This window comes from Populus nigra, chromosome 18, assembly GCF_951802175.1.
Source record: "Populus nigra chromosome 18, ddPopNigr1.1, whole genome shotgun sequence".
In the NCBI taxonomy this organism is placed as follows: Eukaryota; Viridiplantae; Streptophyta; class Magnoliopsida; order Malpighiales; family Salicaceae; genus Populus; species Populus nigra.
Window position 1 is genome coordinate 4479387 of NC_084869.1, and position 11057 is coordinate 4490443.

Consider the following 11057-nt stretch of genomic DNA (forward strand, 5'->3'; position numbering starts at 1 on the left):
ATTAGTGCTACATATAACTACCAATTAGTTACCGGACATATTCACTAACAACCAACAAATCAAATTACAGCTGAGCCTTGTTCAAGTAGGGAGAAGTGGATGATATATCTCGTGAACCGTTTTTTTTTAATGGAAATAATGCCGTAGCCTAGAGATGAACTGCTGAATTTTACGAATCCAGTCGCTGAGATCAAGATAGTTGATGAGGTTCTGCTAATAAGCAACAAGCTCACGGCTGCCCTGTCGAAGCAAGCAATTCTAATAGATTGCATCCAACATGAATCAGTTGTACTGCAGGGAAAATTATGTTGAAATGTGGATGGGAAAGAAAATTGAGCAGTCTATCCTTAAAAATCAACCTTTTCCTGTCTTCTATCCTTAAAAAAATCTAATAACCAATGAACATACTATAGATGCAATACTAACTGAATGACAATTATGCATTGCAAAAGTAGATTTTGTTTTCAGGAATTGCTTTTTCAAGCTTCTATCAATAGAATGAGCGAAACAATCAAATATTGAAACTATTAATCAGCAGCAAAGTAAAAGATTAGAGAAGTCATCAGCAAAATTTCAACTTCCACTACTGCTCCAACAATGTATGTACATCTGGTCAAAATACACTGCCAAGCCATGGCAAATAAACAGAGACTGGCAATATCAGTCACTTCATTGCACGCAGGATGCTGCTTCTTCGCTATGTACTTGAAAATATAGTGAAACAAGGAAAAAGTCATGTAAGCACTAGCGCACAAGGGGTCGTAGTAGTGCTAATCCAGGTCACAGTGACAGCGTGCAGTCAAGTGGTATCGGGCCACTCTTCAACAGCACAACATCATCTGACGGAATATCTATCTCCTCTGCCCTTTCCGCAGTGTAGTCTCTACTTTGTATATCTTTCAGAATCTCTACGACTTTTTCCATAGAGGGTCTCAACTCCCTTGCAGATTGTAGACATTGAAAAGCCAACTCAGCCACCGCAGAAATCATTTTTCTTGCTGCATAATCTGATTCAAACCCAAGACTTGGGTCAACAAGTTCATTTAATGCATTGCTTTGGATTTTATTGATTGCCATGTTAGACAAATTAATCTCGTGCCGGTGTCTAGAGATATCAACGGCAGGCATTGATGATATAAGCTCAATCAAGACCACCCCGAAGCTATAGACATCACTCTTATCAGTCAGCTGGTAGCATTGATGATAGTCTGGATCAACATAACCAGGAGTCCCTTGTGGAGCAGTTGAAACATGGGTGACGTCTAATGGAAATAGTCGAGACAGCCCAAAATCTGCAACTTTTACGCAGAAATCGTTACCAAGGAGAATATTGGTGGTTTTCACATCACGGTGCACAATATCAGAAGCATGAAGATATGCCAATGCACTTGCAGTCTCTACAGCAATGTTCATCCGAGTAGGACAAGTCAATGCACCAGGCTTTGCTCTTTGACCATGAAGATGATCAGCAAGTGTACCATTGGGAATGTACTCGTATACTAGTAGGAGTTCACGGCTATGCCGAGAGGTGCATCCATATAGCAGAACAAGATTTTTATGGCGCAGGCGAGTTAGGATGTCAACTTCATTCAAAAACTGCTCAAGTCTCTTGTAATTGTTCTCATACAAGCGCTTGACTGCAACCTCGCGGCCATCTGGAAGTTTGCCTAATGAAGAAACATAGGCAGCAGCAACAATTTAAATAAATTGTGTCCTTCAAAAGCCAACACTGTAATAATGATTGTTAGTTCTTTACCGTAATATACTGTCCCAAAGCCTCCATCTCCAAGCTCTCTAGTCTCATCAAAATTGTTAGTAGCCTCTTCAAGTTCATCATAAGAGAAGAGATGGACGCCATTGTAGCTACCTCGCTTCTCCATATATGCCTTGGAAGATGGAACTGATTTAATGCTTCGAGAGACAAAGGATACATATTGCCTTCTCTTGTGGCGGTACCAGAAGAAGAAGACTATGGACATTATGATTACCGTACCAAAAGATGCCCCAAGAGCTGAAAGGAGAATGCTGGGATTGGTTAGCCTTTTCAGTAACAGTTAGGTGCGAAAACTTTCACAGCATTTAGATACGTAATTGAAGAGATTAACAATGCAGAGAAACATATGTAAATGGTAAAAAGAGATCATGACAACATCTTACCCATACGAACCTTCCGACCCACATTCATGGCTTCATTATTTCCTGGATAAAATAGTACAAAGCAGTGAGGAGTTAGATTTCTAATGAAAATGTTCAAACTAAAAACTGAAATTTTAGACTTCTGGAAGATAAGAACAGCTTTATATACAAAAAACTGAACTTTTCTAAATTACACTGCAAAATTTCCATAGCAAATGCTTTGTTTGCATGTACTTGTATTCATAAAATAAGATCAATCAAATAAATAGAAGCATCTAGCATTCCATATAAACAAGCCAACAAAATGTATAAGAAAAATATATAGAAAGAAATATGGTTCTAGACTGACAAATACTCTGATGCAAGCACAACTCTATTCAAGCATTGAGATTTTCAAAGAGTAGAACTGCCTTCATGTCACTAAATGTGAGATATTGACATCATTTTTAGTGGCTGATTGCCTTTGTAAAATCATGGTCTAATCAAGAAACCAATCCAAATTCTCTAATCTTCAAGCTAAACTGAATCAGAAATGGCTAGTCAGCCCAAAAAATCTTCAAAACCTCACTATATTTTCCAGTCCAATTTGTTAGAAATATTTGAAGCAGACTTAAAAAATAAATACATTTTTAATAATTATATGCCTAGATAATATACCTAGGAGACACTTAGAAAAATTAAAAAATCCTTTAAATAAAAATTTCAAAATTAATTCCAACACATGAGGAGACTCCTCTTCAAAACCTCACTATAATTAATTTGTTCAAAGCAACTACCAATATCTTCACCAGTGTGGAGAGGAGCATTATCGAAATATTGGCATGACTTCAGTGAAAAGAAAGGGACAATCTCTTGGGATGTGGATTTGATAGAGTTTGTCAATATTTTCTCGCAAGTTTCAGAGAAATATCAGAAAATATTTGAAAGAATGCAAGTACATGATAGAATTTGTACAAGAAGTAAGCCAGACGAAAATCTAGCATTAAAGATCACATGTAGCATATGCCAAGCTATCTTGACATCCAAGATGTTAAACCTTTGAACATGTTAATCTCGAAAGCAACATATTCCTTTGGCACAGACAAGTTCGAAGAAACAGACTAGTTACAAGATCTCTAATAATCGAGCCGAGCCATGATGGGCAAAATTGAAGTTTTCGAGCTTAAACCCAGTAAACATTAGAAATGGGGAATAGGGTTATGGGCAGATTAATTAGCTGAGGCATATTGGGAAATAGAAATGGAAGGATGCGGTTGTGTGAGAACTCGCTGGTTGAACCGAAAGTGTGGAGAAAAGGACAACTCCCTTGCAATGGTGAATAGGGGACCGGACTTAGCCAAGTCTAACAGTTCACAGGGCTGGCTCTTGACATCAGGCTTATCATAAGAAAAACTATAAAGATTCAAGCCATGTAAAACTAAAACTGGATAGTCAAGTTAAGGACCCACGAAAATGCATAACAAATGATGATATCTAATATAAAATCAACTCTTGTGAATCAATGAATAGATCAAATAAATAAGGAAACTTCGAAAGAATTAAAAACCAAGATTAGAAAAAAAAATATAAAAATATAAAATAGAAATGGAAAGGACACTTCCAAATAAATTAAGTGCATGTTGGAAATTAAGGTTAAACCTGTTTTTATCGATATTTAAAAGAAAAATTACTTGAAAAAAAAAAACAAGAGGGAAATTCAAGCAGGGGTTGGGTAAGAAAAACAAAACACTCTCGTATAGCTTATGCATAAAAAATTAATAAAATGAAATTGGCAAATATTTGTTGACCCCTCCAGGCTACCTCTAGGATATTTCATTTACTTCGAATAAAGTAAAAACAAACAATTTTGTCTACCATTGAATAAAAAAAGGAAAAAAAGCCTAGATGGCCATGAAAATTGACATAGCTTTTGAAGAAAACGAACCCCGAATATGCACGGCAATGGCAACGAAGCTTCGAAGCTTATTCCCAGTTTCTCTAACTCTAATCCAAAAGAGGATGGATTGCAAGGAAATAAGATATCTGCGCTGCTTTCGCGGACCGTTGACGGGTTCGAACTAGACTTGGGGAAGTCATTTTCCATTAATAAGACACTCAAGCTCACCTTCTTGTGGGGTCAGCCAAAATGTTTCTTAAAAAGAAATAAAAAGGGTAATCTAGAGATTTAATTAAAAAAACTTAGAGGGACTAGCTTGCGAATTGTAAGCGATCGAGGGACTAAACTATTGCTTAACAATTTTCCTATGATAGATGGGTTAACGGGCTTCTAATCGGTCAGTAATGCCATTAGAAAGTTAATTTTGAGTTCCGAACAAGAACAAAGCCCTCTTCCTAATTATCAAACCCTAATTACCCAACTAACTTAATTGCCCACACAAATAACACGAAACACACTGGAATGAATAATAAAACATATAACAGGGAAGAGAGAAAACAAAGGAAAAGGTATACTTAGCTGACCTTTGCACACAAAAGGATAATGGTGGTCACGGCAAAGGCACAAGAACTCTCTATTGGGATCAGTCAAGTTGGTTCCACATATTCCTTTCGAAGCCATGCATCCATCGCAAATTGAAGGACCTTCATCATACTTGTACGACACGTTAAACTCTTCTCCTAAAACTTGCTCCAATTCTGATATGTTACCCGTTAGTCGACGAAACGACTCAACTGGAATGGGGATTTTGATCCTTACGCTACATTGCCTTTGGTTTAGCCCACTACTGCTCTCCAAGATATCATCACTTCCATAGAATGATCTGCCACTATATTTTCTACAAGCCAAACTCGAAATTCTATTTTGCTCCAGCGTCGAGTTCGGGACTGTGCAGTTGTAAAGTAAGTTCAGGTTTTGAAGGTGGAGGTCATAGCCGAAGACATGGATGTCACTCTCATTTCTTAAATTGGCTAAATTTTGAGTAGGACAAATGTAATCTTGGGGATTCACTAGCTGCAGAGTCATCAACCTGGAAGATTGATTTAAACGAGATAGGTGGAATTGTAGTGTGTCACTAGGTATTACAGGGAGCTGATCTTCTTCACACTTGAGCTGGAACCCTTTATGTCCACAAACTTCAGGTCGATCACCTCCCCAGAAAGGATAAGAAAGGTTTGATAAGACTCCACAATTAAACTGCTTTTTGCAGTCTCTGTAATCTTTATTATCATCCTTGCCATAAGATGCTGATGCAAGGATTAGGACAAGGAAGATGGTGATGATGGGGTGGTGTTGATAGAGTGATAACAAAAGATGGGCAACCATTTTTCTGTTTCAGAACGTGAAGAGAAGAGTCTTCAACTAGGAGAAGGGGATTTAACTGGTGGCTCAACACACAGATTATTCTATCATTTTCAAGGAAATGAAAGAGAGGAAGCTTGGGCAAATGTTAAGGTGTACCTTATAATAATGTAAACAAGGGGCCTCTTATTTGCTTTCACAAAGAAAATAAAAGTACGGATGCCCAAATATTCGTTAAAGATTATTATGGAGAATGAAGAAAAAAGAAAAGAGAGAGTTGACATTTGACTTCCAGGGTGGCAGTAGAAAATATTGTGGACTGTGTTTGGTGGCACTGGCGGGCGTTGGGTGTTACGTAGTGAACAAGGGATAAATTTTACAATTAGCAATCAAAATAAAAATAAAATATTAATTGACATAGCAGTAAATGTTTTTTTTTTTTGCAAAATAGTATATTTTTAGATATTGCATATTTATGAACTGTAATATTTAATTAAATGTCACAATCAGAACTATGATATTAATTAAAAATTATAGTTAGAAATTTTAATAAAATTTTATTTAATATCACAGTTCATAACCACGATATCAATTAAATTCAAGATTAATCAATTGACTAGATCATAATAATCAATTACACCGATCAACTTGTAAGTAAGAAAAATCACAAAATTGTCAAAACCAGAGCTTCGAGGTTAGATTTTTTATATAAAAAGAAAAGTGCCTCCAAAAACTTCTGTAAAAATTTGAGGGTAATCTACCGGAAGAATCAATAGTTGTGGTCCATTAGAGTCATTATTCTGGTTTATCGTGACCTGATCTCCTCTTAAGCCTAGACTTGTTTCGCTAGTCCATAAATGCATATGCTAGGTCATCCACGTAACTTGTCTAGGGCAGATCCTCATCTATTCGTGGCAGACCCACGAATATAACGACTAAGTAAAGAGTTTCATCCTGGTTCGGAATCATAAGGTTGGGGCAGTTGCTGGAAAATAGCATCAGTAGTTCCACCCGATTCTAATCGAGTAGGAAGCTAACATACGGTAATGGAAGAGGGCTGGTTTGTAACGGAGGTGGACTCTGGTAGTGGAGTAGATATAGTAGATGGGATGGGCGGTCCTCCCTATGTCTTCTGTGTTTGCAAGGGTGAGTTGATTGATTTGCGATCGGGTCGGTCTTCCAATCAGGGGGAGGTGGGCGAAGAGGGATCTTTCTGAGTAGAAGGAGATTTTGAGGAAATGGGAGCTTGATTACACAATCCACCAACATCTGATCAGGGGTTTTCTTAACCTATTTAGGGAAAACTTACTTAGAAGAAGGGGGCTTGGATTTCACTTTTGCCGTGCAGATGTGAGAAATTGCTATCAGCCATGTTCAATTGTTTGTACTCTCGCTTCTTTCTTCTTTTTCAAGCTGAGAGCCTTTTCATATAAACCCATCATTTGGACTGGCTAGGTATACTAATTCGATCACGACGGTTTTGACGCCTATTAAAATAAAAATAGGAATTTTCATTTTGGTATCTAAGACGGTTTAGAAAGTCTTATATGCTTTCTACTAAAAATAGGCATCCTATGGAATCTAACTGCTCATAATCACTCGTTATTACAAGCACAACTACATCATTGGCATTGAAAAACATAGGATAATTGTTATGTGAATAATAACTTTTTAAAATTTTAATTAGAGTCTATTTTTTAGTTTCAAAGTTGGACAAAAAAGTATATTTTGACTCATAAAACACACACACACACACACACACACATATATATATATATATATATATATATATATATATTATGGTTTTTGTGTGAAACAGTTGATCGATTCATATACTTGGATCAATTGATCGACCAACTAAGTCAGAGGATTATTAATGAAATTAATTAAATGTTAAATTGTCGCTATAAATAGCAACATTTAGTAAATGGCATTGTGCTTTATGTAAAAATATATTAATTTACCAAATCTTTTATAAATAGTGTTATCCTGCCAAAAATACTAGTTTTTTTAAAAAAACAAATCCATAAACAAGATGGCCAGATTTGTATCATTTGTTGGAGAGGATGAGCTCCTTCTCATAATTTGACAACTAGAAGATGCAGCGTAGAGGGTAGCTCACAAACTATATGATATTCAATTAAGCGCTTCAATGTTGGAAAAGGGAAGAAAAACCGAAGTTATATACTCTAAAATTGCAATAATAATATTGTTCCTCGACTTTGCCCCTGTCATGATAACACGGTTCGCGGCTGCGGATCTTAAGAGGCTGCATGCATGGTGGGGTGAAGTCCAAGTGCAATTTTATCATGCCTCTCTCATTGTCAAGTTTATATGTATATATAAAATATGACCCGAAACCAGGTCAAAAGTTTCATTCTATTAGGGACAGCAGGTTCATAGAACTATAGGCATAGATGACCAGTCCAAAGACAAAAAAAAGAAAGAAAAAGAAAAAGAAAAAGAAATCATAGATATAGTGGCCCTCTACAAACAAACAGTAGTGCTTGAGGGTTCTCTTATGGTCGTCGGGCAATTCTCAGGATTTGCACGGTTTCTATAAATACTTGTACTTTGGCTTCGACAAGCAAGCAGGGCTCTCATTCGACGATCGCTTTCTGGTCAATTGAGGTATCAAAAGCTCTTCACATTAATTTGCTAACGAATTCCCACCTTCAGATTAGACGTAGCAGAGTTCTTTGTTTTCTACTCGTGAAAACTACAGTATTTTGACCAAGTCTCGGTGATTTTTTAGGCTCATTATTCTATAAAATCTGACATCCGATCGTAAAAAGCACTCCCTGAAAGAATTTAACAGTGGTTCAAACCACAAACACCAAAGTCCAATCTTTCTTCCATTCAATGTCTACAATAAATGAATATATGCCCACTGTCTTTGAAGTCAAGGATAAGGTGCCCTTGCCATTTAATCAAATATTTTATAGACAATTGGACGAAAAATATTGAAGTAGAATGATGAGAATATGTTTTCTTTATTTAGGAATTCTAATATTGTAAGATTATTCTAGATTTTATTATTTAGTTGTTCAATAAGGATTTTATTTATTTTTTATTGAATAATTGATTAAAATTAAAAGTTTGTTTTTTTTTCATGATTCAGTGTGCCTTTTTTGTTTTGCTTTTAAAATTTGAATTTTTATCTCGTGACTTCTTTTTTTGCTGGTGATTTTTTTATTATTATTCTATTTTAATTATTTTTATTTTAGTGATTCTTTTCTCCTTTATCCTACATCACATTTTGAAGAATTTGATAATAAGATTTAAGGATTCTCTTACCAAGGTACGAGGCATGAAGCTTGCAAAGAACTACCATCTCAGTAATCAAGCAATGATCAAACATCTAATCTCTCCTCACTAAGGTAAATAAATTGACTTGATGCTTATAGTTAACATTAAAAAAAAAAATAGCATACCTCGACAATGGTTGCTTATATTACATCCTTGCAAAAGCACAAAAAATCCTTCCTAGTATTGTTATACCCACAGTGCCCATGAGAATCCTCACAGTCACCGCACCCCATAGGCGTCCCCGGCCCAATCGAGCACAAACCCTTGGCCTACCACCCCAGCAAACCCAATGACCCAGTCATAACCTCTGACTTGAGCCTTTAACACCATCACCCTTACATTCTCCTTGCATATTCCAAACCAATTAACTTGGTCCGTCTTCAACACGATGACATGAGACTGCTTTTCCTTAAACCTTAAGCAATCTATGGTGTTGTAATTCATGTTTGAGTTCCCATATAAAAATTAAAAAAATATATATAATAATAAAAATAAATAAATAAATAAATATAAATATATAGTTGGAAGAAATTAGAAAAATAATAGGAGGCTGGAGTGGTCAGAAAATGATCAGAAAAATTGATTAAGGAGGATAAAAATACAAAGATTAAAATTTTAACAGTATATTCTTGAATGATGAGAGCCCTATTGGAAAAGAAAATTCAATTTGAGGAGAAAAGTGTAAAATTGGATGTTTATGGACTCAATTTGATTTTATTGAAGGTTTAATTAAATTTATAGAGGGTTTGATTGCAAGAAAAAATGATTTTTAAGTCAATTTGAGCTTTAATAGAAAGAAATTAAAGTTCTGGGTTAAAATTATAATTTTTAAGAGTTGATTTGGTTTAATCAGGGGCTTAATTGCATAAATATTGAAGTTTGATGGTCAATTAGGGACTTAATTGAGGAAATCCAAAACCAAAGACCAAATTGAAAAAGGCGCGTAAATAGAGGGGTTTTAATAGATCGAATCAGGGACCAAATTGAAGAAATGTTAAGTTTATTAATCAATTGAGAGTCAAAATGCACAAATTCAAAACCAAGAACTAAAATGAAAAAGGTGGCCAACTATAGGGGTGGCGATTGAAATTGGCAGGGATGCAATTGAATTAATTATCAAAATCAAAATTACATTTTGAGGACTTAAAAGAAGAAAGGATTAATTAAGGATTAATTTGGAAATGAATATGTTGGCGCCATATTTAAATGAAACGGCGCGTTTTGTATAAAACAACGTCGTTTTATGTTAAAAAAAAAAAGCAGAACAATGTCGTTTTGAGCGACACTATTCCTCTTTATCCTTCCCCTGGATATGTAGCAGGGGAAGGTAGGCAGTTTTACTTCTTCTTCTTTCTTCATTAAATCATGCGTGCCGCGTGCTTTACAAAAGCCCAAAGCCCCACGCACCTTGATGATGAGAAATCAGGGGCGTCACGCCTTGCCAGCCACGCCCACCAACCAACCCGGCGCTGCCCTGCTCCCCATACACAACAATAAAGAGTCCTCGCTCCCTTGGCCCTATAAATAGAGACTCAACGCCAACACGCAAGAGGAGGGGAGGAAAAGAGGGAATGAAGAGAAGAGAAAGAAACGAAGAAAAAGGAAAGGGACGAAAAAAAAAGAAAGAAAACGGGGAAAGCCGTAAATAGGGGAGAGAGACTGTGAGAGATAAAAGAGAGGGACTGTTGAAGGTTAAGGAAAAACGATACTGACACAGAAAGAGGAACAGGATTTGAAAAACACATCTAAACAAGAATAAAAGGAAAAGGAAACATAGCAGAAGAAGAGGAAAGAAAATGGAGGAGAAGGGAAGAGCAGGAGCCTCTTTCTCCGCCGCTTGAAATAGTAACACCGCTGCTTGGAACCGTCGTCCGTGAGAAACGACACCGCCACTGGCCTCCACCACAGCACTGCCAGCGAAACAGTCCGGCCAGTAAGACATCAATATATATATATATATATATATATATATATATATATATATATATGTGTGTGTGTGTGTGTGTGTGTGTGTGTGTGTGTTTGTTTTCATGTATACAGCCTAGTCTCTCCAAAATAAAGAAAAAAAATCATCACATCATATTTTCATACAACAAAAGAAATTTCAAAAAATATACGTATTAGAATGCACTTTGACTTTAACAACGAGTTTGTTAGAGCCATCAGAACTAGGCCAATATTTTAAAAATTCTAAAAAAATCTTTTTGTCTTCTTTTAGTATCTGGGATTACGAATTTATACGTAAAACATATTCCTGATATTAAAAATATAGTTTTCATATAAACGTTAGAACAGTTAGGTTTTTACCCGATAAGATATAGACCTCCTTACTGAGGATGACTTTTCTTAAACCATATACAGACCAACAACTAGA

General features: G+C 36.0%; 1 pseudogene; it reads right to left on the bottom strand.

The window, feature by feature from the left end:
- Positions 1-562: 562 nt before the first annotated feature.
- LOC133678365 (LEAF RUST 10 DISEASE-RESISTANCE LOCUS RECEPTOR-LIKE PROTEIN KINASE-like 1.2) lies at positions 563-5546 on the bottom strand (annotated as a pseudogene).
- Between the last annotated feature and the right edge of the window lie 5511 nt (positions 5547-11057).